This window comes from Nematostella vectensis, chromosome 14, assembly GCF_932526225.1.
Source record: "Nematostella vectensis chromosome 14, jaNemVect1.1, whole genome shotgun sequence".
NCBI classification, from domain to species: Eukaryota; Metazoa; Cnidaria; class Anthozoa; order Actiniaria; family Edwardsiidae; genus Nematostella; species Nematostella vectensis.
Genome location: NC_064047.1, coordinates 3,340,469 through 3,362,394, shown reverse-complemented (window position 1 = coordinate 3,362,394; position 21,926 = coordinate 3,340,469). Strand labels below are relative to the sequence as shown.

The following is a 21,926-nucleotide window of genomic DNA, read 5'->3' as shown; positions in this document are numbered from 1 at the left end:
GATTCTTAAAACAAAATGTCGAAAAATGTATCGTTGCGGGCAGGGTTCGAACCTGCGCGGGAATTCCCATTGGATTTCAAGTCCAACGCCTTAACAACTCGGCCACTGCAACCTTGGATTGTTGAAAGAGCTTCTTTTCTTTTTTTTTATTTTGATCAGGGATTCTTAAAACAAAATGTCGAAAAATGTATCGTTGCGGGCAGGATTCGAACCTGCGCGGGAAGATCCCATTAGATTTCTAGTCCAACGCCTCGGCCACCGCAACCTTGGATGTTCGTCCCTACTTTTTTTAAATAATAAAACTGCATCGAAATTTCAACTGGATCAATAAAGTATTAGAAATATGTTTTAAGAAAAAAGAACCGTTGCGGGCAGGGTTCGAACCTGTGCGGTAAGATCCCATTGGATTTCAAGTCCATCGCCTTAACCACTCGGCCACCTCAACCTTGGATTTTTCAAATAGCTTCTTTTTTTTTATTTTGATCAGGGATTCTTCAAACAAAATGTCGAAAAATGTATCGTTGCGGGCAGGGTTCGAACCTGCGCGGGAAGATCCCATTGGATTTCAAGTCCAACGCCTTAACCACTCGGCCACCGCAACCTTGGATTTTTGAAATAGCTTCTTTTCTTCTCTTTTATTTTGATCAGGCATTCTTCAAACAAAATGTCGAAAACTTTATCGTTGCGGGCAGGATTCGAGCCTGCGCGAGAAGATCCCATTGGATTTCTATTCCAACGCCTTAACTACTCGGCCTCCCCAACCTTGGATTTTTTAAATAGCTTTTTTACCTCTTTGTTATTTTGATCAGGGATTTTTCAAACAAAAATGTATCGTTGCGAGCAGGATTCGAACCTGCGCGGGAAGATCCCATTGGATTTTTAGTCCAACGCCTTAACCACTCGGCCACCGCAACCTTGGACTTTTCAAATAGCATTTTTACCTCTTTGTTTTTTTGATCAGGGATTTTACAAACAAAAATATATCGTTGCGGGCAGGATTCGAACCTGCGCGGGAAGATCCCATTGGATTTCAAGTCCAACGCCTTAACCACTCGGCCACCGCAACCTTGGATTGTTCAAAGAGCTTCTTTTCTTTTTTTTATTTTGATCAGGGATTCTTAAAACAAAATGTCGAAAAATGTATCGTTGCGGCCAGGGTTCGAACCTGCGCGGGAAGATCCCATTGGATTTCAAGTCCAACGCCTTAACCACTCGGCCACCGCAACCTTGGATTGTTGAAAGAGCTTCTTTTCTTTTTTTTATTTTGATCAGGGATTCTTAAAACAAAATGTCGAAAAATGTATCGTTGCGGGCAGGGTTCGAACCTGCGCGGGAAGATCCCATTGGATTTCAAGTCCAACGCCTTAACCACTCGGCCACCGCAACCTTGGATTTTTGAAATAGCTTCTTTTCTTCTTTTTTATTTTGATCAGGCATTCTTCAAACAAAATGTCGAAAACTTTATCGTTGCGGGCAGGATTCGAGCCTCCGCGGGAAGATCCCATTGGATTTCAAGTCCAACGCCTTAACCACTCGGCCACCGCAACCTTGGATTGTTCAAAGAGCTTCTTTTCTTTTTTTTATTTTGATCAGGGATTCTTAAAACAAAATGTCGAAAAATGTATCGTTGCGAGCAGGATTCGGGCCTGCGCGGGAAGATCCCATTGGATTTCAAGTCCAACGCCTTAACCACTCGGCCACCGCAACCTTGGATTGTTCAAAGAGCTTCTTTTCTTTTTTTTATTTTGATCAGGGATTCTTAAAACAAAATGTCGAAAAATGTATCGTTGCGGGCAGGGTTCGAACCTGCGCGGGAAGATCCCATTGGATTTCAAGTCCAACGCCTTAACCACTCGGCCACCGCAACCTTGGATTGTTGAAAGAGCTTCTTTTCTTTTTTTTATTTTGATCAGGGATTCTTAAAACAAAATGTCGAAAAATGTATCGTTGCGGCCAGGGTTCGAACCTGCGCGGGAAGATCCCATTGGATTTCAAGTCCAACGCCTTAACCACTCGGCCACCGCAACCTTGGATTGTTCAAAGAGCTTCTTTTCTTTTTTTTATTTTGATCAGGGATTCTTAAAACAAAATGTCGAAAAATGTATCGTTGCGGGCAGGGTTCGAACCTGCGCGGGAATACCCCATTGGATTTCAAGTCCAACGCCTTAACCACTCGGCCACCGCAACCTTGGATTTTTGAAATAGCTTTTTTTCTTTTTTATTTTGATCAGACATTCTTCAAACAAAATGTCGAAAACTTTATCGTTGCGGGCAGGATTCGAGCCTGCGCGGGAAGATCCCATTGGATTTCTATTCCAACGCCTTAACTACTCGTCCTCCCCAACCTTGGATTTTTCAAATAGCTTTTTTACCTCTTTGTTATTTTGATCAGGGATTTTTCAAACAAAAATGTATCGTTGCTAGCAGGATTCGAACCTGCGCGGGAAGATCCCATTGGATTTCTAGTCCAACGCCTTAACTCCTCGGCCACCGCAACCTTGGATGTTCGTCCCTACTTTTTTTAAATAATAAAACTGCATCGAAATTTCAACTGGATCAATAAAGTATTAGAAATATGTTTAAAGAAAAAAGAACCGTTGCGGGCAGGGTTCGAACCTGTGCGGTAAGATCCCATTGGATTTCAAGTCCATCGCCTTAACCACTCGGCCACCTCAACCTTGGATTTTTCAAATAGCTTCTTTTTTTTTATTTTGATCAGGGATTCTTCAAACAAAATGTCGAAAAATGTATCGTTGCGGGCAGGGTTCGAACCTGCGCGGGAAGATCCCATTGGATTTCTATTCCAACGCCTTAACTACTCGGCCTCCCCAACCTTGGATTGTTCAAATAGCTTTTTTACCTCTTTGTTATTTTGATCAGGGATTTTTCAAACAAAAATGTATCGTTGCGAGCAGGATTCGAACCTGCGCGGGAAGATCCCATTGGATTTCTAGTCCAACGCCTTCACCACTCGGCCACCGCAACCTTGGATTTTTCAAATAGCTTTTTTACCTCTTTGTTATTTTGATCAGGGATTTTTCAAACAAAAATGTATCGTTGCGAGCAGGATTCGAACCTGCGCGGGAAGATCCCATTGGATTTCTAGTCCAACGCCTTCACCACTCGGCCACCGCAACCTTGGATTTTTCAAATAGCTTTTTTACCTCTTTGTTATTTTGATCAGGGATTTTTCAAACAAAAATGTATCGTTGCGAGCAGGATTCGAACCTGCGCGGGAAGATCCCATTGGATTTCTAGTCCAACGTCCTAACCACTCGGCCACCCCAACCTTGGACTTTTCAAATAGCATTTTTACCTCTTTGTGTTTTTGATCAGGGATTTTTCAAACAAAAATATATCGTTGCGGGCAGGATTCGATCCTGCGAGGGTAGATCCCATGGGATTTTGAGTATAACGCCTTAACTCCTCGGCCACCGAAACCTTGGATGTTTGTCCCTACTTTTTTTAAATAATAAAACTGCATCGAAATTGTAACTGGATCAATAAAGTATTTGAAATGTGTTTGCAGAAAAAAAGAACCGTTGCGGGCAGGGTTCGAACCTGCGCGGGAAGATCCCATTGGATTTCAAGTCCATCGCCTTAACCACTCGGCCACCGCAACCTTGGATTTTTGAAATAGCTTCTTTTCTTTTTTATTTTTGATCAGGGATTCTTAAAACAAAATGTCGAAAAATGTATCGTTGCGGGCAGGGTTCGAACCTGCGCGGGAAGATCCCATTGGATTTCAAGTCCAACGCCTTAACCACTCGGCCACCGCAACCTTGAATTGTTGAAAGAGCTTCTTTTCTTTTTTTTATTTTGATCAGGGATTCTTAAAACAAAATGTCGAAAAATGTATCGTTGCGGGCAGGGTTCGAACCTGCGCGGGAAGATCCCATTGGATTTCAAGTCCAACGCCTTAACCACTCGGCCACCGCAACCTTGGATTGTTCAAAGAGCTTCTTTTCTTTTTTTTATTTTGATCAGGGATTCTTAAAACAAAATGTCGAAAAATGTATCGTTGCGGGCAGGGTTCGAACCTGCGCGAGAATATCCCATTGGATTTCAAGTCCAACGCCTTAACCACTCGGCCACCGCAACCTTGGATTTTTGAAATAGCTTTTTTTCTTTTTTATTTTGATCAGGCATTCTTCAAACAAAATGTCGAAAACTTTATCGTTGCGGGCAGGATTCGAGCCTGCGCGGGAAGATCCCATTGGATTTCTATTCCAACGCCTTAACTACTCGTCCTCCCCAACCTTGGATTTTTCAAATAGCTTTTTTACCTCTTTGTTATTTTGATCAGGGATTTTTCAAACAAAAATGTATCGTTGCTAGCAGGATTCGAACCTGCGCGGGAAGATCCCATTGGATTTCTAGTCCAACGCCTTAACTCCTCGGCCACCGCAACCTTGGATGTTCGTCCCTACTTTTTTTAAATAATAAAACTGCATCGAAATTTCAACTGGATCAATAAAGTATTAGAAATATGTTTAAAGAAAAAAGAACCGTTGCGGGCAGGGTTTGAACCTGTGCGGTAAGATCCCATTGGATTTCAAGTCCATCGCCTTAACCACTCGGCCACCTCAACCTTGGATTTTTCAAATAGCTTCTTTTTTTTTATTTTGATCAGGGATTCTTCAAACAAAATGTCGAAAAATGTATCGTTGCGGGCAGGGTTCGAACCTGCGCGGGAAGATCCCATTGGATTTCAAGTCCAACGCCTTAACCACTCGGCCACTGCAACCTTGGATTGTTGAAAGAGCTTCTTTTCTTTTTTTTATTTTGATCAGGGATTCTTAAAACAAAATGTCGAAAAATGTATCGTTGCGGCCAGGGTTCGAACCTGCGCGGGAAGATCCCATTGGATTTCAAGTCCAACGCCTTAACCACTCGGCCACCGCAACCTTGGATTGTTCAAAGAGCTTCTTTTCTTTTTTTTATTTTGATCAGGGATTCTTAAAACAAAATGTCGAAAAATGTATCGTTGCGGGCAGGGTTCGAACCTGCGCGGGAATACCCCATTGGATTTCAAGTCCAACGCCTTAACCACTCGGCCACCGCAACCTTGGATTTTTGAAAAAGCTTTTTTTCTTTTTTATTTTGATCAGACATTCTTCAAACAAAATGTCGAAAACTTTATCGTTGCGGGCAGGATTCGAGCCTGCGCGGGAAGATCCCATTGGATTTCTATTCCAACGCCTTAACTACTCGTCCTCCCCAACCTTGGATTTTTCAAATAGCTTTTTTACCTCTTTGTTATTTTGATCAGGGATTTTTAAAACAAAAATGTATCGTTGCTAGCAGGATTCGAACCTGCGCGGGAAGATCCCATTGGATTTCTAGTCCAACGCCTTAACTCCTCGGCCACCGCAACCTTGGATGTTCGTCCCTACTTTTTTTAAATAATAAAACTGCATCGAAATTTCAACTGGATCAATAAAGTATTAGAAATATGTTTAAAGAAAAAAGAACCGTTGCGGGCAGGGTTCGAACCTGTGCGGTAAGATCCCATTGGATTTCAAGTCCATCGCCTTAACCACTCGGCCACCTCAACCTTGGATTTTTCAAATAGCTTCTTTTTTTTTATTTTGATCAGGGATTCTTCAAACAAAATGTCGAAAAATGTATCGTTGCGGGCAGGGTTCGAACCTGCGCGGGAAGATCCCATTGGATTTCTATTCCAACGCCTTAACTACTCGGCCTCCCCAACCTTGGATTGTTCAAATAGCTTTTTTACCTCTTTGTTATTTTGATCAGGGATTTTTCAAACAAAAATGTATCGTTGCGAGCAGGATTCGAACCTGCGCGGGAAGATCCCATTGGATTTCTAGTCCAACGCCTTCACCACTCGGCCACCGCAACCTTGGATTTTTCAAATAGCTTTTTTACCTCTTTGTTATTTTGATCAGGGATTTTTCAAACAAAAATGTATCGTTGCGAGCAGGATTCGAACCTGCGCGGGAAGATCCCATTGGATTTCTAGTCCAACGCCTTAACCACTCGGCCACCGCAACCTTGGATTTTTCAAATAGCTTTTTTACCTCTTTGTTATTTTGATCAGGGATTTTTCAAACAAAAATGTATCGTTGCGAGCAGGATTCGAACCTGCGCGGGAAGATCCCATTGGATTTCTAGTCCAACGTCCTAACCACTCGGCCACCCCAACCTTGGACTTTTCAAATAGCATTTTTACCTCTTTGTGTTTTTGATCAGGGATTTTTCAAACAAAAATATATCGTTGCGGGCAGGATTCGATCCTGCGAGGGTAGATCCCAATGGATTTTGAGTATAACGCCTTAACTCCTCGGCCACCGAAACCTTGGATGTTTGTCCCTACTTTTTTTAAATAATAAAACTGCATCGAAATTGTAACTGGATCAATAAAGTATTTGAAATGTGTTTGCAGAAAAAAAGAACCGTTGCGGGCAGGGTTCGAACCTGCGCGGGAAGATCCCATTGGATTTCAAGTCCATCGCCTTAACCACTCGGCCACCGCAACCTTGGATTTTTGAAATAGCTTCTTTTCTTTTTTATTTTGATCAGGGATTCTTAAAACAAAATGTCGAAAAATGTATCGTTGCGGGCAGGGTTCGAACCTGCGCGGGAAGATCCCATTGGATTTCAAGTCCAACGCCTTAACCACTCGGCCACCGCAACCTTGAATTGTTGAAAGAGCTTCTTTTCTTTTTTTTATTTTGATCAGGGATTCTTAAAACAAAATGTCGAAAAATGTATCGTTGCGGGCAGGGTTCGAACCTGCGCGGGAAGATCCCATTGGATTTCAAGTCCAACGCCTTAACCACTCGGCCACCGCAACCTTGGATTGTTCAAAGAGCTTCTTTTCTTTTTTTTATTTTGATCAGGGATTCTTAAAACAAAATGTCGAAAAATGTATCGTTGCGGGCAGGGTTCGAACCTGCGCGAGAATATCCCATTGGATTTCAAGTCCAACGCCTTAACCACTCGGCCACCGCAACCTTGGATTTTTGAAATAGGTTTTTTTCTTTTTTATTTTGATCAGGCATTCTTCAAACAAAATGTCGAAAACTTTATCGTTGCGGGCAGGATTCGAGCCTGCGCGGGAAGATCCCATTGGATTTCTATTCCAACGCCTTAACTACTCGTCCTCCCCAACCTTGGATTTTTCAAATAGCTTTTTTACCTCTTTGTTATTTTGATCAGGGATTTTTCAAACAAAAATGTATCGTTGCTAGCAGGATTCGAACCTGCGCGGGAAGATCCCATTGGATTTCTAGTCCAACGCCTTAACTCCTCGGCCACCGCAACCTTGGATGTTCGTCCCTACTTTTTTTAAATAATAAAACTGCATCGAAATTTCAACTGGATCAATAAAGTATTAGAAATATGTTTAAAGAAAAAAGAACCGTTGCGGGCAGGGTTTGAACCTGTGCGGTAAGATCCCATTGGATTTCAAGTCCATCGCCTTAACCACTCGGCCACCTCAACCTTGGATTTTTCAAATAGCTTCTTTTTTTTTATTTTGATCAGGGATTCTTCAAACAAAATGTCGAAAAATGTATCGTTGCGGGCAGGGTTCGAACCTGCGCGGGAAGATCCCATTGGATTTCAAGTCCAACGCCTTAACCACTCGGCCACCGCAACCTTGGATTTTTGAAATAGCTTCTTTTCTTCTTTTTTATTTTGATCAGGCATTCTTCAAACAAAATGTCGAAAACTTTATCGTTGCGGGCAGGATTCGAGCCTCCGCGGGAAGATCCCATTGGATTTCTATTCCAACGCCTTCACCACTCGGCCACCGCAACCTTGGATTTTTCAAATAGCTTTTTTACCTCTTTGTTATTTTGATCAGGGATTTTTCAAACAAAAATGTATCGTTGCGAGCAGGATTCGAACCTGCGCGGGAAGATCCCATTGGATTTCTAGTCCAACGCCTTAACCACTCGGCCACCGCAACCTTGGATTTTTCAAATAGCTTTTTTACCTCTTTGTTATTTTGATCAGGGATTTTTCAAACAAAAATGTATCGTTGCGAGCAGGATTCGAACCTGCGCGGGAAGATCCCATTGGATTTCTAGTCCAACGCCTTAACCACTCGGCCACCGCAACCTTGGATTTTTCAAATAGCATATCTACCTCTTTGTTATTTTGGACAGGGATTTTTTAAACAAAAATATATCGTTGCGGGCAGGACTCTAATCTGCGCGGGAAGATCGCATTGAATTTTTAGTCCAACGTCTTAACCACTCGGCCACCCCAACCTTGGACTTTTCAAATAGCATTTTTACCTCTTTGTGTATTTTATCAGGGATTTTTCAAACAAAAATATATCGTTGCGGGCAGGATTCGGGCCTGCGCGGGAAGATCCCATTGGATTTCTAATCCAACGCCTTAACCACTCGGCCTCCCCAACCTTGGATTCTTCAAATAGCTTTTTTACCTCTTTGTTATTTTGATCAGGGATTTTTCAAACAAAAATGTATCGTTGCGAGCAGGATTTGAACCTGCGCGGGAAGATCCCATTGGATTTCTAGTCCAACGCCTTAACCACTCGGCCACCGCAACATTGGATTTTTGAATTAGCTTCATTTCCGCTTTGCTATTTTGTTCAGGGATTGTTCAAACAAAATGTTGAAAAATTTATCGTTGTGGGCAGGATTCGAACCTGCGCGGGAAGATCCCATTAGATTTCTAGTCCAACGCCTTAACTCCTCGGCCACCGCAACCTTGGATGTTCGTCCCTACTTTTTTTAAATAATAAAACTGCATCGAAATTTCAACTGGATCAATAAAGTATTAGAAATATGTTTTAAGAAAAAAGAACCGTTGCGGGCAGGGCTCGAACCTGTGCGGTAAGATCCCATTGGATTTCAAGTCCATCGCCTTAACCACTCGGCCACCTCAACCTTGGATTTTTCAAATAGCTTCTTTTTTTTTATTTTGATCAGGGATTCTTCAAACAAAATGTCGAAAAATGTATCGTTGCGGGCAGGATTCGGGCCTGCGCAGGAAGATCCCATTGGATTTCTAATCCAACGCCTTAACCACTCGGCCTCCCCAACCTTGGATTCTTCAAATAGCTTTTTTACCTCTTTGTTATTTTGATCAGGGATTTTTCAAACAAAAATGTATCGTTGCGAGCAGGATTCGAACCTGCGCGGGAAGATCCCATTGGATTTCTAGTCCAACGCCTTAACCACTCGGCCACCGCAACATTGGATTTTTGAATTAGCTTCATTTCCGCTTTGTTTTTCTGAACAAGGATTCTTCAAACAAAGCGTCGAAAAATGTATCGTTGTGGGCAGGATTCGAACCTGCGCGGGAAGATCCCATTAGATTTCTAGTCCAACGCCTTAACTCCTCGGCCACCGCAACCTTGGATTTTTGAAATAGCTTCTTTTTTTTTTTGATCAGGCATTCTTCAAACAAAATGTCGAACAATTTATCGTTGCGGGCAGGTTCCGGCCTGCGCGGGAAGATCCCATTGGATTTCTATTCCAACGACTTAACCACTCGGCCTCCCCAACCTTGGATTCTTCAAATAGCTTTTTTACCTCTTTGTTATTTTGATCAAGGATTTTTCAAACAAAAATGTATCGTTGCGAGCAGGATTCGAACATGCGCGGGAAGATCCCATTGGATTTCTAGTCCAACGCCTTAACCACTCGGCCACCGCAACATTGGATTTTTGAATTAGCTTCATTTCCGCTTTGCTATTTTGTTCAGGGATTGTTCAAACAAAATGTTGAAAAATTTATCGTTGTGGGCAGGATTCGAACCTGCGCGGGAAGATCCCATTAGATTTCTAGTCCAACGCCTTAACTCCTCGGCCACCGCAACCTTGGATGTTCGTCCCTACTTTTTTTAAATAATAAAACTGCATCGAAATTTCAACTGGATCAATAAAGTATTAGAAATATGTTTTAAGAAAAAAGAACCGTTGCGGGCAGGGTTCGAACCTGTGCGGTAAGATCCCATTGGATTTCAAGTCCATCGCCTTAACCACTCGGCCACCTCAACCTTGGATTTTTCAAATAGCTTCTTTTTTTTTATTTTGATCAGGGATTCTTAAAACAAAATGTCGAAAAATGTATCGTTGCGGGCAGGGTTCGAACCTGCGCGGGAAGATCCCATTGGATTTCAAGTCCAACGCCTTAACCACTCGGCCACCGCAACCTTGGATTGTTCAAAGAGCTTCTTTTCTTTTTTTTATTTTGATCAGGGATTCTTAAAACAAAATGTCGAAAAATGTATCGTTGCGGGCAGGGTTCGAACCTGCGCGAGAATATCCCATTGGATTTCAAGTCCAACGCCTTAACCACTCGGCCACCGCAACCTTGGATTTTTGAAATAGCTTTTTTTCTTTTTTATTTTGATCAGGCATTCTTCAAACAAAATGTCGAAAACTTTATCGTTGCGGGCAGGATTCGAGCCTGCGCGGGAAGATCCCATTGGATTTCTATTCCAACGCCTTAACTACTCGTCCTCCCCAACCTTGGATTTTTCAAATAGCTTTTTTACCTCTTTAATATTTTGATCAGGGATTTTTCAAACAAAAATGTATCGTTGCTAGCAGGATTCGAACCTGCGCGGGAAGATCCCATTGGATTTCTAGTCCAACGCCTTAACTCCTCGGCCACCGCAACCTTGGATGTTCGTCCCTACTTTTTTTAAATAATAAAACTGCATCGAAATTTCAACTGGATCAATAAAGTATTAGAAATATGTTTAAAGAAAAAAGAACCGTTGCGGGCAGGGTTCGAACCTGTGCGGTAAGATCCCATTGGATTTCAAGTCCATCGCCTTAACCACTCGGCCACCTCAACCTTGGATTTTTCAAATAGCTTCTTTTTTTTTATTTTGATCAGGGATTCTTCAAACAAAATGTCGAAAAATGTATCGTTGCGGGCAGGGTTCGAACCTGCGCGGGAAGATCCCATTGGATTTCAAGTCCAACGCCTTAACCACTCGGCCACCGCAACCTTGGATTTTTGAAATAGCTTCTTTTCTTCTTTTTTATTTTGATCAGGCATTCTTCAAACAAAATGTCGAAAACTTTATCGTTTCGGGCAGGATTCGAGCCTCCGCGGGAAGATCCCATTGGATTTCTATTCCAACGCCTTCACCACTCGGCCACCGCAACCTTGGATTTTTCAAATAGCTTTTTTACCTCTTTGTTATTTTGATCAGGGATTTTTCAAACAAAAATGTATCGTTGCGAGCAGGATTCGAACCTGCGCGGGAAGATCCCATTGGATTTCTAGTCCAACGCCTTAACCACTCGGCCACCGCAACCTTGGATTTTTCAAATAGCTTTTTTACCTCTTTGTTATTTTGATCAGGGATTTTTCAAACAAAAATGTATCGTTGCGAGCAGGATTCGAACCTGCGCGGGAAGATCCCATTGGATTTCTAGTCCAACGCCTTAACCACTCGGCCACCGCAACCTTGGATTTTTCAAATAGCATATCTACCTCTTTGTTATTTTGGACAGGGATTTTTTAAACAAAAATATATCGTTGCGGGCAGGACTCTAATCTGCGCGGGAAGATCGCATTGAATTTTTAGTCCAACGTCTTAACCACTCGGCCACTCCAACCTTGGACTTTTCAAATAGCATTTTTACCTCTTTGTGTATTTTATCAGGGATTTTTCAAACAAAAATATATCGTTGCGGGCAGGATTCGGGCCTGCGCGGGAAGATCCCATTGGATTTCTAATCCAACGCCTTAACCACTCGGCCTCCCCAACCTTGGATTCTTCAAATAGCTTTTTTACCTCTTTGTTATTTTGATCAGGGATTTTTCAAACAAAAATGTATCGTTGCGAGCAGGATTTGAACCTGCGCGGGAAGATCCCATTGGATTTCTAGTCCAACGCCTTAACCACTCGGCCACCGCAACATTGGATTTTTGAATTAGCTTCATTTCCGCTTTGCTATTTTGTTCAGGGATTGTTCAAACAAAATGTTGAAAAATTTATCGTTGTGGGCAGGATTCGAACCTGCGCGGGAAGATCCCATTAGATTTCTAGTCCAACGCCTTAACTCCTCGGCCACCGCAACCTTGGATGTTCGTCCCTACTTTTTTTAAATAATAAAACTGCATCGAAATTTCAACTGGATCAATAAAGTATTAGAAATATGTTTTAAGAAAAAAGAACCGTTGCGGGCAGGGCTCGAACCTGTGCGGTAAGATCCCATTGGATTTCAAGTCCATCGCCTTAACCACTCGGCCACCTCAACCTTGGATTTTTCAAATAGCTTCTTTTTTTTATTTTGATCAGGGATTCTTCAAACAAAATGTCGAAAAATGTATCGTTGCGGGCAGGATTCGGGCCTGCGCAGGAAGATCCCATTGGATTTCTAATCCAACGCCTTAACCACTCGGCCTCCCCAACCTTGGATTCTTCAAATAGCTTTTTTACCTCTTTGTTATTTTGATCAGGGATTTTTCAAACAAAAATGTATCGTTGCGAGCAGGATTCGAACCTGCGCGGGAAGATCCCATTGGATTTCTAGTCCAACGCCTTAACCACTCGGCCACCGCAACATTGGATTTTTGAATTAGCTTCATTTCCGCTTTGTTTTTCTGAACAAGGATTCTTCAAACAAAGCGTCGAAAAATGTATCGTTGTGGGCAGGATTCGAACCTGCGCGGGAAGATCCCATTAGATTTCTAGTCCAACGCCTTAACTCCTCGGCCACCGCAACCTTGGATTTTTGAAATAGCTTCTTTTTTTTTTTGATCAGGCATTCTTCAAACAAAATGTCGAACAATTTATCGTTGCGGGCAGGTTCCGGCCTGCGCGGGAAGATCCCATTGGATTTCTATTCCAACGACTTAACCACTCGGCCTCCCCAACCTTGGATTCTTCAAATAGCTTTTTTACCTCTTTGTTATTTTGATCAAGGATTTTTCAAACAAAAATGTATCGTTGCGAGCAGGATTCGAACATGCGCGGGAAGATCCCATTGGATTTCTAGTCCAACGCCTTAACCACTCGGCCACCGCAACATTGGATTTTTGAATTAGCTTCATTTCCGCTTTGCTATTTTGTTCAGGGATTGTTCAAACAAAATGTTGAAAAATTTATCGTTGTGGGCAGGATTCGAACCTGCGCGGGAAGATCCCATTAGATTTCTAGTCCAACGCCTTAACTCCTCGGCCACCGCAACCTTGGATGTTCGTCCCTACTTTTTTTAAATAATAAAACTGCATCGAAATTTCAACTGGATCAATAAAGTATTAGAAATATGTTTTAAGAAAAAAGAACCGTTGCGGGCAGGGTTCGAACCTGTGCGGTAAGATCCCATTGGATTTCAAGTCCATCGCCTTAACCACTCGGCCACCTCAACCTTGGATTTTTCAAATAGCTTCTTTTTTTTTTATTTTGATCAGGGATTCTTAAAACAAAATGTCGAAAAATGTATCGTTGCGGGCAGGGTTCGAACCTGCGCGGGAAGATCCCATTGGATTTCAAGTCCAACGCCTTAACCACTCGGCCACCGCAACCTTGGATTGTTCAAAGAGCTTCTTTTCTTTTTTTTATTTTGATCAGGGATTCTTAAAACAAAATGTCGAAAAATGTATCGTTGCGGGCAGGGTTCGAACCTGCGCGAGAATATCCCATTGGATTTCAAGTCCAACGCCTTAACCACTCGGCCACCGCAACCTTGGATTTTTGAAATAGCTTTTTTTCTTTTTTATTTTGATCAGGCATTCTTCAAACAAAATGTCGAAAACTTTATCGTTGCGGGCAGGATTCGAGCCTGCGCGGGAAGATCCCATTGGATTTCTATTCCAACGCCTTAACTACTCGTCCTCCCCAACCTTGGATTTTTCAAATAGCTTTTTTACCTCTTTAATATTTTGATCAGGGATTTTTCAAACAAAAATGTATCGTTGCTAGCAGGATTCGAACCTGCGCGGGAAGATCCCATTGGATTTCTAGTACAACGCCTTAACTCCTCGGCCACCGCAACCTTGGATGTTCGTCCCTACTTTTTTTAAATAATAAAACTGCATCGAAATTTCAACTGGATCAATAAAGTATTAGAAATATGTTTAAAGAAAAAAGAACCGTTGCGGGCAGGGTTCGAACCTGTGCGGTAAGATCCCATCGGATTTCAAGTCCATCGCCTTAACCACTCGGCCACCTCAACCTTGGATTTTTCAAATAGCTTCTTTTTTTTTATTTTGATCAGGGATTCTTCAAACAAAATGTCGAAAAATGTATCGTTGCGGGCAGGGTTCGAACCTGCGCGGGAAGATCCCATTGGATTTCAAGTCCAACGCCTTAACCACTCGGCCACCGCAACCTTGGATTTTTGAAATAGCTTCTTTTCTTCTTTTTTATTTTGATCAGGCATTCTTCAAACAAAATGTCGAAAACTTTATCGTTGCGGGCAGGATTCGAGCCTCCGCGGGAAGATCCCATTGGATTTCTATTCCAACGCCTTCACCACTCGGCCACCGCAACCTTGGATTTTTCAAATAGCTTTTTTACCTCTTTGTTATTTTGATCAGGGATTTTTCAAACAAAAATGTATCGTTGCGAGCAGGATTCGAACCTGCGCGGGAAGATCCCATTGGATTTCTAGTCCAACGCCTTAACCACTCGGCCACCGCAACCTTGGATTTTTCAAATAGCTTTTTTACCTCTTTGTTATTTTGATCAGGGATTTTTCAAACAAAAATGTATCGTTGCGAGCAGGATTCGAACCTGCGCGGGAAGATCCCATTGGATTTCTAGTCCAACGCCTTAACCACTCGGCCACCGCAACCTTGGATTTTTCAAATAGCATATCTACCTCTTTGTTATTTTGGACAGGGATTTTTTAAACAAAAATATATCGTTGCGGGCAGGACTCTAATCTGCGCGGGAAGATCGCATTGAATTTTTAGTCCAACGTCTTAACCACTCGGCCACCCCAACCTTGGACTTTTCAAATAGCATTTTTACCTCTTTGTGTATTTTATCAGGGATTTTTCAAACAAAAATATATCGTTGCGGGCAGGATTCGGGCCTGCGCGGGAAGATCCCATTGGATTTCTAATCCAACGCCTTAACCACTCGGCCTCCCCAACCTTGGATTCTTCAAATAGCTTTTTTACCTCTTTGTTATTTTGATCAGGGATTTTTCAAACAAAAATGTATCGTTGCGAGCAGGATTTGAACCTGCGCGGGAAGATCCCATTGGATTTCTAGTCCAACGCCTTAACCACTCGGCCACCGCAACATTGGATTTTTGAATTAGCTTCATTTCCGCTTTGCTATTTTGTTCAGGGATTGTTCAAACAAAATGTTGAAAAATTTATCGTTGTGGGCAGGATTCGAACCTGCGCGGGAAGATCCCATTAGATTTCTAGTCCAACGCCTTAACTCCTCGGCCACCGCAACCTTGGATGTTCGTCCCTACTTTTTTTAAATAATAAAACTGCATCGAAATTTCAACTGGATCAATAAAGTATTAGAAATATGTTTTAAGAAAAAAGAACCGTTGCGGGCAGGGCTCGAACCTGTGCGGTAAGATCCCATTGGATTTCAAGTCCATCGCCTTAACCACTCGGCCACCTCAACCTTGGATTTTTCAAATAGCTTCTTTTTTTTATTTTGATCAGGGATTCTTCAAACAAAATGTCGAAAAATGTATCGTTGCGGGCAGGGTTCGGGCCTGCGCAGGAAGATCCCATTGGATTTCTAATCCAACGCCTTAACCACTCGGCCTCCCCAACCTTGGATTCTTCAAATAGCTTTTTTACCTCTTTGTTATTTTGATCAGGGATTTTTCAAACAAAAATGTATCGTTGCGAGCAGGATTCGAACCTGCGCGGGAAGATCCCATTGGATTTCTAGTCCAACGCCTTAACCACTCGGCCACCGCAACATTGGATTTTTGAATTAGCTTCATTTCCGCTTTGTTTTTCTGAACAAGGATTCTTCAAACAAAGCGTCGAAAAATGTATCGTTGTGGGCAGGATTCGAACCTGCGCGGGAAGATCCCATTAGATTTCTAGTCCAACGCCTTAACTCCTCGGCCCCCGCAACCTTGGATTTTTGAAATAGCTTCTTTTTTTTTTGATCAGGCATTCTTCAAACAAAATGTCGAACAATTTATCGTTGCGGGCAGGTTCCGGCCTGCGCGGGAAGATCCCATTGGATTTCTATTCCAACGACTTAACCACTCGGCCTCCCCAACCTTGGATTCTTCAAATAGCTTTTTTACCTCTTTGTTATTTTGATCAAGGATTTTTCAAACAAAAATGTATCGTTGCGAGCAGGATTCGAACATGCGCGGGAAGATCCCATTGGATTTCTAGTCCAACGCCTTAACCACTCGGCCACCGCAACCTTGGATTTTTCAAATAGCTTTTTTACCTCTTTGTTATTTTGATCAGGGATTGTTCAAACAAAATGTTGAAAAATTTATCGTTGTGGGCAGGATTCGAACCTGCGCGGGAAGATCCCATTAGATTTCTAGTCCAACGCCTTAACTCCTCGGCCACCGCAACCTTGGATGTTCGTCCCTACTTTTTTTAAATAATAAAACTGCATCGAAATTTCAACTGGATCAATAAAGTATTAGAAATATGTTTTAAGAAAAAAGAACCGTTGCGGGCAGGGTTCGAACCTGTGCGGTAAGATCCCATTGGATTTCAAGTCCATCGCCTTAACCACTCGGCCACCTCAACCTTGGATTTTTCAAATAGCTTCTTTTTTTTTATTTTGATCAGGGATTCTTCAAACAAAATGTCGAAAAATGTATCGTTGCGGGCAGGGTTCGAACCTGCGCGGGAAGACCCCATTGGATTTCAAGTCCAACGCCTTAACCACTCGGCCACCGCAACCTTGGATTTTTGAAATAGCTTCTTTTCTTCTTTTTTATTTTGATCAGGCATTCTTCAAACAAAATGTCGAAAACTTTATCGTTGCGGGCAGGATTCGAGCCTGCGCGGGAAGATCCCATTGGATTTCTATTCCAACGCCTTAACTACACGGCCTCCCCAACCTTGGATTTTTTAAATAGCTTTTTTACCTCTTTGTTATTTTGATCAGGGATTTTTCAAACAAAAATGTATCGTTGCGAGCAGGATTCGAACCTGCGCGGGAAGATCCCATTGGATTTCTAGTCCAACGCCTTAACCACTCGGCCACCGCAACCTTGGGTTTTTTTAAATAGCATTTTTACCTCTTTGTTATTTTGATCAGGGATTTTTTAAACAAAAACATATCGTTGCGGGCAGGACTCTAATCTGCGCGTAAAGATCGCATTGCATTTTTAGTCCAACGCCTTAACCACTCGGCCACCGCAACCTTGGACTTTTCAAATAGCATTTTTACCTCTTTGTTTTTTTGATCAGGGATTTTACAAACAAAAATATATCGTTGCGGGCAGGATTCGATCCTGCGAGGGTAGATCCCATGGGATTTCTAGTCCAACGCCTTAACTCCTCGGCCACCGCAACCTTGGATGTTCGTCCCTACCTTTTTTAAATAATAAAACTGCATCGAAATTGAAAATGAATCAATAAAGTATTAGAAATGTGTTTGAAGAAAAAAGAACCGTTGCGGGCAGGGTACGAACCTGCGCGGGAAGACCCCATTGGATTTCAAGTCTAACGCCTTAACCACTCGGCCACCGCAACCTTGGATTTTTGAATAGCTTTTTTTCTTCTTTTTTATTTTGATTAAGTATTCTTCAAAGAAAATGCCGAAAAATGTATCGTTGCGGGCAGGATTCGAACCTGAATGGGAAGATCCCATTAGATTTGGAGTCCAACGGTTTAACCACTCGGCCACCGCAACATTGGATTTTTGAATTAGCTTCATTTCCGCTTTGCTATTTTGTTCAGGGATTGTTCAAACAAAATGTTGAAAAATGTATCGTTGTGGGCAGGATTCGAACCTGCGCGGGAAGATCCCATTGGATTTCTAGTCCAACGCTTTAACCACTCGGCCACGGCAACCTTGGATGTTCGTCCCTACTTTTTTTAAATGGTAAAACTGCATCGAAATTGAAACTGGGTCAATAAAGTGTTAGAAATTTGTTTGAAGAAAAAAGAACCGTTGCGTTCAGGCTTCGAACCTGCGCGGTAAGATCCCATTGGATTTCAAGTCCATCGCCTTAACCACTCGGCCACCGCAACCTTGGATTTTTGAAATAGCTTCTTTTCTTTTTTATTTTGATCAGGGATTCTTAAAACAAAATGTCGAAAAATGTATCGTTGCGGGCAGGGTTCGAACCTGCGCGGGAATTCCCATTGGATTTCAAGTCCAACGCCTTAACCACTCGACCACCGCAACCTTGGATTGTTGAAAGAGCTTCTTTTCTTTTTTTTATTTTGATCAGGGATTCTTAAAACAAAATGTCGAAAAATGTATCGTTGCGGGCAGGATTCGAACCTGCGCGGGAAGATCCCATTAGATTTCTAGTCCAACGCCTCGGCCACCGCAACCTTGGATGTTCGTCCCTACTTTTTTTAAATAATAAAACTGCATCGAAATTTCAACTGGATCAATAAAGTATTAGAAATATGTTTTAAGAAAAAAGAACCGTTGCGGGCAGGGTTCGAACCTGTGCGGTAAGATCCCATTGGATTTCAAGTCCATCGCCTTAACCACTCGGCCACCTCAACCTTGGATTTTTCAAATAGCTTCTTTTTTTTTATTTTGATCAGGGATTCTTCAAACAAAATGTCGAAAAATGTATCGTTGCGGGCAGGGTTCGAACCTGCGCGGGAAGATCCCATTGGATTTCAAGTCCAACGACTTAACCACTCGGCCACCGCAACCTTGGATTTTTGAAATAGCTTCTTTTCTTCTCTTTTATTTTGATCAGGCATTCTTCAAACAAAATGTCGAAAACTTTATCGTTGCGGGCAGGATTCGAGCCTGCGCGGGAAGATCCCATTGGATTTCTATTCCAACGCCTTAACTACTCGGCCTCCCCAACCTTGGATTTTTTAAATAGCTTTTTTACCTCTTTGTTATTTTGATCAGGGATTTTTCAAACAAAAATGTATCGTTGCGAGCAGGATTCATACCTGCGCGGGAAGATCCCATTGGATTTTTAGTCCAACGCCTTAACCACTCGGCCACCGCAACCTTGGACTTTTCAAATAGCATTTTTACCTCTTTGTTTTTTTGATCAGGGATTTTACAAACAAAAATATATCGTTGCGGGCAGGATTCGATCCTGCGAGGGTAGATCCCATGGGATTTCTAGTCCAACGCCTTAACTCCTCGGCCACCGCAACCTTGGATGTTCGTCCCTACCTTTTTTAAATAATAAAACTGCATCGAAATTGAAAATGAATCAATAAAGTATTAGAAATGTGTTTGAAGAAAAAAGAACCGTTGCGGGCAGGGTACGAACCTGCGCGGGAAGACCCCATTGGATTTCAAGTCTAACGCCTTAACCACTCGGCCACCGCAACCTTGGATTTTTTAATAGCTTTTTTTCTTCTTTTTTATTTTGATTAAGTATTCTTCAAAGAAAATGCCGAAAAATGTATCGTTGCGGGCAGGATTCGAACCTGAATGGGAAGATCCCATTAGATTTGGAGTCCAACGGTTTAACCACTCGGCCACCGCAACATTGGATTTTTGAATTAGCTTCATTTCCGCTTTGCTATTTTGTTCAGGGATTGTTCAAACAAAATGTTGAAAAATGTATCGTTGTGGGCAGGATTCGAACCTGCGCGGGAAGATCCCATTGGATTTCTAGTCCAACGCTTTAACCACTCGGCCACGGCAACCTTGGATGTTCGTCCCTACTTTTTTTAAATGGTAAAACTGCATCGAAATTGAAACTGGGTCAATAAAGTGTTAAAAATTTGTTTGAAGAAAAAAGAACCGTTGCGTGCAGGGTTCGAACCTGCGCGGTAAGATCCCATTGGATTTCAAGTCCATCGCCTTAACCACTCGGCCACCGCAACCTTGGATTTTTGAAATAGCTTCTTTTCTTTTTTATTTTGATCAGGGATTCTTAAAACAAAATGTCGAAAAATGTATCGTTGCGGGCAGGGTTCGAACCTGCGCGGGAAGATCCCATTGGATTTCAAGTCCAACGCCTTAACCACTCGGCCACCGCAACCTTGGATTGTTGAAAGAGCTTCTTTTCTTTTTTTTATTTTGATCAGGGATTCTTAAAACAAAATGTCGAAAAATGTATCGTTGCGGGCAGGGTTCGAACCTGCGCGGGAAGATCCCATTGGATTTCAAGTCCAACGCCTTAACCACTCGGCCACCGCAACCTTGGATTGTTCAAAGAGCTTCTTTTCTTTTTTTTATTTTGATCAGGGATTCTTAAAACAAAATGTCGAAAAATGTATCGTTGCGGGCAGGGTTCGAACCTGCGCGGGAATACCCCATTGGATTTCAAGTCCAACGCCTTAACCACTCGGCCACCGCAACCTTGGATTTTTGAAATAGCTTTTTTTCTTTTTTATTTTGATCAGACATTCTTCAAACAAAATGTCTAAAACTTTATCGTTGCGGGCAGGATTCGAGCCTGCGCGGGAAGATCCCATTGGATTTCTATTCCAACGCCTTAACTACTCGTCCTCCCCAACCTTGGATTTTTCAAATAGCTTTTTTACCTCTTTGTTATTTTGATCAGGGATTTTTAAAACAAAAATGTATCGTTGCTAGCAGGATTCGAACCTGCGCGGGAAGATCCCATTGGATTTCTAGCCCAACGCCTTAACTACTCGGCCACCGCAACCTTGGATGTTCGTCCCTACTTTTTTTAAATAATAAAACTGCATCGAAATTTCAACTGGATCAATAAAGTATTAGAAATATGTTTAAAGAAAAAAGAACCGTTGCGGGCAGGGTTCGAACCTGTGCGGTAAGATCCCATTGGATTTCAAGTCCATCGCCTTAACCACTCGGCCACCTCAACCTTGGATTTTTCAAATAGCTTCTTTTTTTTAATTTTGATCAGGGATTCTTCAAACAAAATGTCGAAAAATGTATCGTTGCGGGCAGGGTTCGAACCTGCGCGGGAAGATCCCATTGGATTTCTATTCCAACGCCTTAACTACTCGGCCTCCCCAACCTTGGATTGTTCAAATAGCTTTTTTACCTCTTTGTTATTTTGATCAGGGATTTTTCAAACAAAAATGTATCGTTGCGAGCAGGATTCGAACCTGCGCGGGAAGATCCCATTGGATTTCTAGTCCAACGCCTTCACCACTCGGCCACCGCAACCTTGGATTTTTCAAATAGCTTTTTTACCTCTTTGTTATTTTGATCAGGGATTTTTCAAACAAAAATGTATCGTTGCGAGCAGGATTCGAACCTGCGCGGGAAGATCCCATTGGATTTCTAGTCCAACGCCTTAACCACTCGGCCACCGCAACCTTGGATTTTTCAAATAGCATATTTACCTCTTTGTTATTTTGGACAGGGATTTTTTTAAACAAAAATATATCGTTGCGGGCAGGACTCTAATCTGCGCGGGAAGATCGCATTGAATTTTTAGTCCAACGTCTTAACCACTCGGCCACCCCAACCTTGGACTTTTCAAATAGCATTTTTACCTCTTTGTGTTTTTGATCAGGGATTTTTCAAACAAAAATATATCGTTGCGGGCAGGATTCGATCCTGCGAGGGTAGATCCCATGGGATTTTGAGTATAACGCCTTATCTCATCGGCCACCGAAACCTTGGATGTTTGTCCCTACTTTTTTTAAATAATAAAACTGCATCGAAATTGTAACTGGATCAATAAAGTATTTGAAATGTGTTTGCAGAAAAAAAGAACCGTTGCGGGCAGGGTTCGAACCTGCGCGGGAAGATCCCATTGGATTTCAAGTCCATCGCCTTAACCACTCGGCCACCTCAACCTTGGATTTTTCAAATAGCTTCTTTTTTTTTATTTTGATCAGGGATTCTTCAAACAAAATGTCGAAAAATGTATCGTTGCGGGCAGGGTT

General features: G+C 42.3%; 78 non-coding genes across 78 annotated transcripts; all 78 read right to left on the bottom strand.

Moving 5' to 3' along the window:
• Nucleotides 1–31: 31 nt before the first annotated feature.
• On the bottom strand, nt 32–112 carry Trnas-aga. The gene has a single exon. It is a non-coding gene; the product is annotated as a tRNA-Ser (tRNA).
• Nucleotides 113–363: 251 nt separating this feature from the next.
• Nucleotides 364–445, bottom strand: Trnas-uga. Its single transcript has one exon. It is a non-coding gene; the product is annotated as a tRNA-Ser (tRNA).
• A 74-nt stretch (nt 446–519) lies between these two features.
• Trnas-uga lies at nt 520–601 on the bottom strand. Its single transcript has one exon. It is a non-coding gene; the product is annotated as a tRNA-Ser (tRNA).
• A 231-nt stretch (nt 602–832) lies between these two features.
• On the bottom strand, nt 833–914 carry Trnaf-aaa. The gene has a single exon. It is a non-coding gene; the product is annotated as a tRNA-Phe (tRNA).
• A 70-nt stretch (nt 915–984) lies between these two features.
• On the bottom strand, nt 985–1,066 carry Trnas-aga. The gene has a single exon. It is a non-coding gene; the product is annotated as a tRNA-Ser (tRNA).
• A 78-nt stretch (nt 1,067–1,144) lies between these two features.
• On the bottom strand, nt 1,145–1,226 carry Trnas-uga. Its single transcript has one exon. It is a non-coding gene; the product is annotated as a tRNA-Ser (tRNA).
• A 78-nt stretch (nt 1,227–1,304) lies between these two features.
• Trnas-uga lies at nt 1,305–1,386 on the bottom strand. Its single transcript has one exon. It is a non-coding gene; the product is annotated as a tRNA-Ser (tRNA).
• Nucleotides 1,387–1,465: 79 nt separating this feature from the next.
• Trnas-uga lies at nt 1,466–1,547 on the bottom strand. The gene has a single exon. It is a non-coding gene; the product is annotated as a tRNA-Ser (tRNA).
• Nucleotides 1,548–1,625: 78 nt separating this feature from the next.
• Trnas-uga lies at nt 1,626–1,707 on the bottom strand. Its single transcript has one exon. It is a non-coding gene; the product is annotated as a tRNA-Ser (tRNA).
• Nucleotides 1,708–1,785: 78 nt separating this feature from the next.
• Trnas-uga lies at nt 1,786–1,867 on the bottom strand. Its single transcript has one exon. It is a non-coding gene; the product is annotated as a tRNA-Ser (tRNA).
• Nucleotides 1,868–1,945: 78 nt separating this feature from the next.
• Nucleotides 1,946–2,027, bottom strand: Trnas-uga. The gene has a single exon. It is a non-coding gene; the product is annotated as a tRNA-Ser (tRNA).
• Nucleotides 2,028–2,105: 78 nt separating this feature from the next.
• Nucleotides 2,106–2,187, bottom strand: Trnas-uga. The gene has a single exon. It is a non-coding gene; the product is annotated as a tRNA-Ser (tRNA).
• Nucleotides 2,188–2,595: 408 nt separating this feature from the next.
• On the bottom strand, nt 2,596–2,677 carry Trnas-uga. Its single transcript has one exon. It is a non-coding gene; the product is annotated as a tRNA-Ser (tRNA).
• A 226-nt stretch (nt 2,678–2,903) lies between these two features.
• Trnas-aga lies at nt 2,904–2,985 on the bottom strand. Its single transcript has one exon. It is a non-coding gene; the product is annotated as a tRNA-Ser (tRNA).
• Nucleotides 2,986–3,055: 70 nt separating this feature from the next.
• Nucleotides 3,056–3,137, bottom strand: Trnas-aga. The gene has a single exon. It is a non-coding gene; the product is annotated as a tRNA-Ser (tRNA).
• A 403-nt stretch (nt 3,138–3,540) lies between these two features.
• Trnas-uga lies at nt 3,541–3,622 on the bottom strand. The gene has a single exon. It is a non-coding gene; the product is annotated as a tRNA-Ser (tRNA).
• A 77-nt stretch (nt 3,623–3,699) lies between these two features.
• On the bottom strand, nt 3,700–3,781 carry Trnas-uga. Its single transcript has one exon. It is a non-coding gene; the product is annotated as a tRNA-Ser (tRNA).
• Nucleotides 3,782–3,859: 78 nt separating this feature from the next.
• Trnas-uga lies at nt 3,860–3,941 on the bottom strand. The gene has a single exon. It is a non-coding gene; the product is annotated as a tRNA-Ser (tRNA).
• A 78-nt stretch (nt 3,942–4,019) lies between these two features.
• Trnas-uga lies at nt 4,020–4,101 on the bottom strand. Its single transcript has one exon. It is a non-coding gene; the product is annotated as a tRNA-Ser (tRNA).
• A 408-nt stretch (nt 4,102–4,509) lies between these two features.
• Nucleotides 4,510–4,591, bottom strand: Trnas-aga. The gene has a single exon. It is a non-coding gene; the product is annotated as a tRNA-Ser (tRNA).
• A 74-nt stretch (nt 4,592–4,665) lies between these two features.
• Nucleotides 4,666–4,747, bottom strand: Trnas-uga. Its single transcript has one exon. It is a non-coding gene; the product is annotated as a tRNA-Ser (tRNA).
• Nucleotides 4,748–4,825: 78 nt separating this feature from the next.
• On the bottom strand, nt 4,826–4,907 carry Trnas-uga. The gene has a single exon. It is a non-coding gene; the product is annotated as a tRNA-Ser (tRNA).
• A 78-nt stretch (nt 4,908–4,985) lies between these two features.
• On the bottom strand, nt 4,986–5,067 carry Trnas-uga. The gene has a single exon. It is a non-coding gene; the product is annotated as a tRNA-Ser (tRNA).
• Nucleotides 5,068–5,475: 408 nt separating this feature from the next.
• Trnas-uga lies at nt 5,476–5,557 on the bottom strand. Its single transcript has one exon. It is a non-coding gene; the product is annotated as a tRNA-Ser (tRNA).
• A 226-nt stretch (nt 5,558–5,783) lies between these two features.
• On the bottom strand, nt 5,784–5,865 carry Trnas-uga. Its single transcript has one exon. It is a non-coding gene; the product is annotated as a tRNA-Ser (tRNA).
• Nucleotides 5,866–5,935: 70 nt separating this feature from the next.
• Trnas-aga lies at nt 5,936–6,017 on the bottom strand. Its single transcript has one exon. It is a non-coding gene; the product is annotated as a tRNA-Ser (tRNA).
• A 403-nt stretch (nt 6,018–6,420) lies between these two features.
• Nucleotides 6,421–6,502, bottom strand: Trnas-uga. The gene has a single exon. It is a non-coding gene; the product is annotated as a tRNA-Ser (tRNA).
• A 76-nt stretch (nt 6,503–6,578) lies between these two features.
• Nucleotides 6,579–6,660, bottom strand: Trnas-uga. The gene has a single exon. It is a non-coding gene; the product is annotated as a tRNA-Ser (tRNA).
• A 78-nt stretch (nt 6,661–6,738) lies between these two features.
• Trnas-uga lies at nt 6,739–6,820 on the bottom strand. Its single transcript has one exon. It is a non-coding gene; the product is annotated as a tRNA-Ser (tRNA).
• A 78-nt stretch (nt 6,821–6,898) lies between these two features.
• On the bottom strand, nt 6,899–6,980 carry Trnas-aga. Its single transcript has one exon. It is a non-coding gene; the product is annotated as a tRNA-Ser (tRNA).
• Nucleotides 6,981–7,388: 408 nt separating this feature from the next.
• Nucleotides 7,389–7,470, bottom strand: Trnas-uga. The gene has a single exon. It is a non-coding gene; the product is annotated as a tRNA-Ser (tRNA).
• Nucleotides 7,471–7,544: 74 nt separating this feature from the next.
• Trnas-uga lies at nt 7,545–7,626 on the bottom strand. The gene has a single exon. It is a non-coding gene; the product is annotated as a tRNA-Ser (tRNA).
• Nucleotides 7,627–7,857: 231 nt separating this feature from the next.
• On the bottom strand, nt 7,858–7,939 carry Trnas-aga. Its single transcript has one exon. It is a non-coding gene; the product is annotated as a tRNA-Ser (tRNA).
• Nucleotides 7,940–8,009: 70 nt separating this feature from the next.
• Trnas-aga lies at nt 8,010–8,091 on the bottom strand. Its single transcript has one exon. It is a non-coding gene; the product is annotated as a tRNA-Ser (tRNA).
• Nucleotides 8,092–8,465: 374 nt separating this feature from the next.
• Trnas-aga lies at nt 8,466–8,547 on the bottom strand. Its single transcript has one exon. It is a non-coding gene; the product is annotated as a tRNA-Ser (tRNA).
• A 259-nt stretch (nt 8,548–8,806) lies between these two features.
• On the bottom strand, nt 8,807–8,888 carry Trnas-uga. Its single transcript has one exon. It is a non-coding gene; the product is annotated as a tRNA-Ser (tRNA).
• Nucleotides 8,889–9,114: 226 nt separating this feature from the next.
• Nucleotides 9,115–9,196, bottom strand: Trnas-aga. The gene has a single exon. It is a non-coding gene; the product is annotated as a tRNA-Ser (tRNA).
• A 383-nt stretch (nt 9,197–9,579) lies between these two features.
• On the bottom strand, nt 9,580–9,661 carry Trnas-aga. Its single transcript has one exon. It is a non-coding gene; the product is annotated as a tRNA-Ser (tRNA).
• A 259-nt stretch (nt 9,662–9,920) lies between these two features.
• Trnas-uga lies at nt 9,921–10,002 on the bottom strand. Its single transcript has one exon. It is a non-coding gene; the product is annotated as a tRNA-Ser (tRNA).
• A 74-nt stretch (nt 10,003–10,076) lies between these two features.
• On the bottom strand, nt 10,077–10,158 carry Trnas-uga. Its single transcript has one exon. It is a non-coding gene; the product is annotated as a tRNA-Ser (tRNA).
• Nucleotides 10,159–10,236: 78 nt separating this feature from the next.
• Nucleotides 10,237–10,318, bottom strand: Trnas-uga. The gene has a single exon. It is a non-coding gene; the product is annotated as a tRNA-Ser (tRNA).
• Nucleotides 10,319–10,726: 408 nt separating this feature from the next.
• On the bottom strand, nt 10,727–10,808 carry Trnas-uga. The gene has a single exon. It is a non-coding gene; the product is annotated as a tRNA-Ser (tRNA).
• Nucleotides 10,809–10,882: 74 nt separating this feature from the next.
• Trnas-uga lies at nt 10,883–10,964 on the bottom strand. Its single transcript has one exon. It is a non-coding gene; the product is annotated as a tRNA-Ser (tRNA).
• A 231-nt stretch (nt 10,965–11,195) lies between these two features.
• On the bottom strand, nt 11,196–11,277 carry Trnas-aga. The gene has a single exon. It is a non-coding gene; the product is annotated as a tRNA-Ser (tRNA).
• A 70-nt stretch (nt 11,278–11,347) lies between these two features.
• On the bottom strand, nt 11,348–11,429 carry Trnas-aga. The gene has a single exon. It is a non-coding gene; the product is annotated as a tRNA-Ser (tRNA).
• A 374-nt stretch (nt 11,430–11,803) lies between these two features.
• On the bottom strand, nt 11,804–11,885 carry Trnas-aga. Its single transcript has one exon. It is a non-coding gene; the product is annotated as a tRNA-Ser (tRNA).
• A 259-nt stretch (nt 11,886–12,144) lies between these two features.
• On the bottom strand, nt 12,145–12,226 carry Trnas-uga. Its single transcript has one exon. It is a non-coding gene; the product is annotated as a tRNA-Ser (tRNA).
• A 225-nt stretch (nt 12,227–12,451) lies between these two features.
• On the bottom strand, nt 12,452–12,533 carry Trnas-uga. The gene has a single exon. It is a non-coding gene; the product is annotated as a tRNA-Ser (tRNA).
• Nucleotides 12,534–12,916: 383 nt separating this feature from the next.
• On the bottom strand, nt 12,917–12,998 carry Trnas-aga. The gene has a single exon. It is a non-coding gene; the product is annotated as a tRNA-Ser (tRNA).
• A 259-nt stretch (nt 12,999–13,257) lies between these two features.
• Trnas-uga lies at nt 13,258–13,339 on the bottom strand. The gene has a single exon. It is a non-coding gene; the product is annotated as a tRNA-Ser (tRNA).
• Nucleotides 13,340–13,414: 75 nt separating this feature from the next.
• Trnas-uga lies at nt 13,415–13,496 on the bottom strand. Its single transcript has one exon. It is a non-coding gene; the product is annotated as a tRNA-Ser (tRNA).
• A 78-nt stretch (nt 13,497–13,574) lies between these two features.
• On the bottom strand, nt 13,575–13,656 carry Trnas-uga. Its single transcript has one exon. It is a non-coding gene; the product is annotated as a tRNA-Ser (tRNA).
• A 408-nt stretch (nt 13,657–14,064) lies between these two features.
• Trnas-uga lies at nt 14,065–14,146 on the bottom strand. The gene has a single exon. It is a non-coding gene; the product is annotated as a tRNA-Ser (tRNA).
• Nucleotides 14,147–14,220: 74 nt separating this feature from the next.
• Nucleotides 14,221–14,302, bottom strand: Trnas-uga. Its single transcript has one exon. It is a non-coding gene; the product is annotated as a tRNA-Ser (tRNA).
• A 231-nt stretch (nt 14,303–14,533) lies between these two features.
• On the bottom strand, nt 14,534–14,615 carry Trnas-aga. The gene has a single exon. It is a non-coding gene; the product is annotated as a tRNA-Ser (tRNA).
• Nucleotides 14,616–14,685: 70 nt separating this feature from the next.
• On the bottom strand, nt 14,686–14,767 carry Trnas-aga. Its single transcript has one exon. It is a non-coding gene; the product is annotated as a tRNA-Ser (tRNA).
• Nucleotides 14,768–15,141: 374 nt separating this feature from the next.
• Trnas-aga lies at nt 15,142–15,223 on the bottom strand. Its single transcript has one exon. It is a non-coding gene; the product is annotated as a tRNA-Ser (tRNA).
• A 259-nt stretch (nt 15,224–15,482) lies between these two features.
• Nucleotides 15,483–15,564, bottom strand: Trnas-uga. Its single transcript has one exon. It is a non-coding gene; the product is annotated as a tRNA-Ser (tRNA).
• Nucleotides 15,565–15,789: 225 nt separating this feature from the next.
• Nucleotides 15,790–15,871, bottom strand: Trnas-aga. The gene has a single exon. It is a non-coding gene; the product is annotated as a tRNA-Ser (tRNA).
• Nucleotides 15,872–16,253: 382 nt separating this feature from the next.
• Nucleotides 16,254–16,335, bottom strand: Trnas-aga. Its single transcript has one exon. It is a non-coding gene; the product is annotated as a tRNA-Ser (tRNA).
• A 259-nt stretch (nt 16,336–16,594) lies between these two features.
• Nucleotides 16,595–16,676, bottom strand: Trnas-uga. Its single transcript has one exon. It is a non-coding gene; the product is annotated as a tRNA-Ser (tRNA).
• Nucleotides 16,677–16,750: 74 nt separating this feature from the next.
• On the bottom strand, nt 16,751–16,832 carry Trnas-uga. Its single transcript has one exon. It is a non-coding gene; the product is annotated as a tRNA-Ser (tRNA).
• A 231-nt stretch (nt 16,833–17,063) lies between these two features.
• Trnas-aga lies at nt 17,064–17,145 on the bottom strand. The gene has a single exon. It is a non-coding gene; the product is annotated as a tRNA-Ser (tRNA).
• Nucleotides 17,146–17,216: 71 nt separating this feature from the next.
• Trnaf-aaa lies at nt 17,217–17,298 on the bottom strand. The gene has a single exon. It is a non-coding gene; the product is annotated as a tRNA-Phe (tRNA).
• Nucleotides 17,299–17,548: 250 nt separating this feature from the next.
• On the bottom strand, nt 17,549–17,630 carry Trnas-uga. The gene has a single exon. It is a non-coding gene; the product is annotated as a tRNA-Ser (tRNA).
• Nucleotides 17,631–18,207: 577 nt separating this feature from the next.
• Trnas-uga lies at nt 18,208–18,288 on the bottom strand. The gene has a single exon. It is a non-coding gene; the product is annotated as a tRNA-Ser (tRNA).
• A 250-nt stretch (nt 18,289–18,538) lies between these two features.
• On the bottom strand, nt 18,539–18,620 carry Trnas-uga. The gene has a single exon. It is a non-coding gene; the product is annotated as a tRNA-Ser (tRNA).
• A 74-nt stretch (nt 18,621–18,694) lies between these two features.
• Trnas-uga lies at nt 18,695–18,776 on the bottom strand. Its single transcript has one exon. It is a non-coding gene; the product is annotated as a tRNA-Ser (tRNA).
• A 231-nt stretch (nt 18,777–19,007) lies between these two features.
• Trnaf-aaa lies at nt 19,008–19,089 on the bottom strand. Its single transcript has one exon. It is a non-coding gene; the product is annotated as a tRNA-Phe (tRNA).
• Nucleotides 19,090–19,339: 250 nt separating this feature from the next.
• Trnas-uga lies at nt 19,340–19,421 on the bottom strand. Its single transcript has one exon. It is a non-coding gene; the product is annotated as a tRNA-Ser (tRNA).
• Nucleotides 19,422–19,840: 419 nt separating this feature from the next.
• On the bottom strand, nt 19,841–19,922 carry Trnas-uga. The gene has a single exon. It is a non-coding gene; the product is annotated as a tRNA-Ser (tRNA).
• Nucleotides 19,923–19,998: 76 nt separating this feature from the next.
• Nucleotides 19,999–20,080, bottom strand: Trnas-uga. The gene has a single exon. It is a non-coding gene; the product is annotated as a tRNA-Ser (tRNA).
• Nucleotides 20,081–20,158: 78 nt separating this feature from the next.
• Trnas-uga lies at nt 20,159–20,240 on the bottom strand. The gene has a single exon. It is a non-coding gene; the product is annotated as a tRNA-Ser (tRNA).
• A 78-nt stretch (nt 20,241–20,318) lies between these two features.
• On the bottom strand, nt 20,319–20,400 carry Trnas-uga. Its single transcript has one exon. It is a non-coding gene; the product is annotated as a tRNA-Ser (tRNA).
• A 408-nt stretch (nt 20,401–20,808) lies between these two features.
• Nucleotides 20,809–20,890, bottom strand: Trnas-uga. Its single transcript has one exon. It is a non-coding gene; the product is annotated as a tRNA-Ser (tRNA).
• A 226-nt stretch (nt 20,891–21,116) lies between these two features.
• On the bottom strand, nt 21,117–21,198 carry Trnas-aga. Its single transcript has one exon. It is a non-coding gene; the product is annotated as a tRNA-Ser (tRNA).
• Nucleotides 21,199–21,268: 70 nt separating this feature from the next.
• Nucleotides 21,269–21,350, bottom strand: Trnas-aga. The gene has a single exon. It is a non-coding gene; the product is annotated as a tRNA-Ser (tRNA).
• Nucleotides 21,351–21,754: 404 nt separating this feature from the next.
• Nucleotides 21,755–21,836, bottom strand: Trnas-uga. Its single transcript has one exon. It is a non-coding gene; the product is annotated as a tRNA-Ser (tRNA).
• Between the last annotated feature and the right edge of the window lie 90 nt (nt 21,837–21,926).